Consider the following 3,721-nt stretch of genomic DNA (forward strand, 5'->3'; position numbering starts at 1 on the left):
GGCACAAGCATCCAAACTATATCATTCTACCACTGGCCTCCCAAATCTCAAGTCCTTCTCACATTACAAAATACATCATCCCTTCCCAATACTCTCCCAAAGTCTTGACTCATTTCAGCATAAAGCCCATATTTTAACATGAGATTTGGAGGGGACAAACATCCAAACCATATTGCATTCTTGTGAAGAGCATTTTGAATATAAAGCACACTATAAAGATAAAAGGCATCCATTTGTCTCTGATGAATTATGTGTGATTATGTACTAATTTTCTATGAATATTAAGCATAATGCTGGAGACTGACTACATAAAGCCATTCTAGAATAGAAATTATATTATGAAAATAGGTGTACCTCAAATAACTAAAAACATTGTGGAAGTTTTGTAAAAATCTAGAAGGATTGTTTGAATGTTGTTTTATTTTTGTCTTTTAATTCTGGTTCCACTTTAAAGAAATTCAAACTATAAATCAGAGACTGCATTTTGGGTGTGATTAATACAAAAAAAAGATGATTCAGAGTTTATTTAGAGGACATTATGTGCAAAGATATCATTTCTACTTTAAAAGATTGGCATGAATAACTTGTATACTTAAAGTAAAATGTATGTACTTGTATGTATTTTTAAAAATAGAAATATGATTTAAAAACCATTAAAATTACTATTTTAGAGTTCACAATTATGGGGGTATTGCTGTATACACCAAGTTGCATAACCATCACTATTATCTAGTTCCATAACATTTCCCCACCACCCTGCCCCTCCTATGAAAATATCTTATGGCTGGGCACAGTGGCTCACGCCTGTAATCCCAGCACTTTGGGAGGCCGAGGAGGGTGAATCAAGAGGTCAAGAAATTGAGACCATCCTGGCCAACATGTGAAACCCTGTCTCTACTAAAAATACAAAACCATTAGCCGGGCGTGGTGATGGACGCCTGTAATCCCAGCTACTCGGGAGGCTGAGGCAGGAGAATCGCTTGAACCCGGGAGGCAGAGGTTGCAGTGAGCCGAGATCACACCATTACACTTCAGCCTGGGGGACAAGAGTGAGACTTCTCACAAAAAAAGAAAAGAAAAGAAAAGAAAAGAAAAGAAAAGAAAAAATATTCTATGTTAGCAGTCATTCCCCTTCACCCTCCAAGTTCTGGCAAACATCAATGTATTATCAGTGTCTATGAATTTGCCTGTTCAAGACATCTAATAAAATGGAATCATAAAATATGTATCTGTTTATGCCTGGCTTCATGTAATTAGAATATGTTTTTAATATTCACGGCATGGCATGAATTAGGATTTTTTATTACTTTTATGACTGGACGCTATTCCATTTTATGGATACAAAACATTTGTTTTCTGTTCATTAATGGGTAAGCTTTGAGGCTGTTTTCACTTTGGGCTATTATTAATAATGCCATTATGATCATTCATGTACAAGATTTAGTATAGATATACATTTTTAATTGGTTTGAATGTATATTTAGAACTGGAATTGGTGAGTCTTGTGGCAGTTCTATGTTTAACTCTTTGAGGAACATCCAAATTATTTTTGAAGTATCTACACTATTTTACTTTCTCACCAACAATGTGTGAGGATTTCAAATTTTCCACATTCTTAGCAAAACTTTTTATTATCCATTTATTAAACTTGTTATTACAGCCATCTTAGTTAGTAGACAGCATTACCTCATTATAGATTTGACTTGCATTTCTCTAGTGACTAATAGGTTTTAACACCTTTTCAAGTGGTTATTGGCCATTTGTATATCTTCCTTAAAGAAATGTCTATTCAGATACTTTATCCATTTTTAATTGACTTCTGTTTTTATTATTGAGTCTTAAGTTTCTTATATATTCTGAATACTAGGCACTTACGACACTTACCAAATATATATTTTACAAATAATTTTATCCATTATGCATGTTTCTTTTTAACTTTCTTGATCGACTCTTTCAAAGCAAAAATAAGCTTTTTAATTTTGATGCATTCCAACTTATCTATTTTGGTGGGGGGAGGGCATTTGTGCCTCAGGTGCCATATCTAAGAAACTATTGTATAGTCTGAAGTTATGTAGATTTACACCTATGTTTTATTCTAAGGGTTCTATAATTTTAGGTCATACATCTAGATATTTGATGATTTTTGAATTATTTTTATATCTAGTGTGGATTAGGATTCCTAATAATTCCTTTTGAATGTGGATACAATTGTCTCAGTAGTATTGGTTGACACAAATATTTTTCCCCATTAGTTTGCCTTGGAGACTGTTGAAAATAAATTGACCATAGTTGTATGGGTTTATTTTTGGACTGTCAATTATAATCTATTGTTATATGTCTATTTTTATGCAACTACTACACTGTTTTTATAGCTGTAGTTTTTTAGGAAGCTTCAAAATCAGGCAGTTTTAAAATTCCATCTTTGTCTCTCTACTTTTTAAAATCTCTGTTCTGTAGATTATTTTTATTTATTTTTAATTGGCAAATAAATTTGTACATATTTATCATGTACAACATAATGTTTCACAATACATATACATTTTTGAATAACTAGATTAAATTAACATATGCATTACCTCACATACGTATTCTTTGTGATAAGAACTCTTAAAATCTATTCACTTAGCAAGTTTTGAGAATGCAATATGTTGCTACTAACTATAGTAACCAAGTTGTCAATAAATATCTTGCACTTATTCCTCCTATCTAACTGAAACTTTGTTCTATTTGACCATTTTCCCAGCATCTGCCCCAGTCCACAGCCTATGGTAACCACCATTCCACTCTCCCCTTCTAGGAGTCCACCTTTTTTTGATTCCTTATATAAATGAGATCATACAGTATTTATCTTCCTGTTCCTGACTTATTTCACTTGGCATAAATTTCTCTAGGTTCATTCATGTTGTCACAAATGACAGAATATCCTTATCTTTTAAGGTGGAATGTATTCTACTGTGTATATATGCCACACTTCCTTTATATGTCTGTTGTTGGACACTTAGGTTGATTCTATATCAGCCATTGTGAGGAATGCTGAAATTAACATGAGAGTTCAGATACCTTTTCATATACTTATTTTATTTCTTTAGATATATACTGGTAAGTGTTGAATGTGCCCCGCAGAGTTCATGTGTTGGCGATTTCATCCCCAAAGCAACAGTGTTGAGAGGTGGGATCTTTAAGTGGTGACTAAGTGATGAGGGCTCTCCCTCATGGATGGATTAATATTGTTATTGTAAAAGTGGGTTACTTATCTTGAGAGTAGGTTTCTGATAAAAGGATGAATTCAATCTCCTTCTCTCTCTTATGTGCACACTCTCTCACCATGTAATGCTTTCCACCATGTTATGACACAGCAAGACGCTGCTCACCCAATGCAGCCCCTAGATCTTGAAATTCCCAACTTCTAAAACTATGAGATTAATAAATTTCTTTTTATTATAAATCACCCAGTTTTTGTTATAGCAACACAAAATGGAGTAAGACATATACATTGTAGTGGGAATCTGAATCTTATGGTACTTTGATTTTTAATTTTTTGAACAACTACCATACTGTTTTCCATATCAGCTTCACCATTTTACATTCCTACCAACAATGTGGGTTCCCACTCCTCCAGATCCTCACCAGCATTTGTTACCTTTCATCCTTTCGATTATAGCTGTTATAACATGTATGGGGTGTTAGTTCCTTGTGACTTAAATTTGCATTTCTCTGATAG

The sequence above is a fragment of the Colobus angolensis genome, unplaced genomic scaffold (assembly GCF_000951035.1).
Source record: "Colobus angolensis palliatus isolate OR3802 unplaced genomic scaffold, Cang.pa_1.0 Scaffold331, whole genome shotgun sequence".
Lineage (NCBI taxonomy): Eukaryota > Metazoa > Chordata > Mammalia > Primates > Cercopithecidae > Colobus > Colobus angolensis.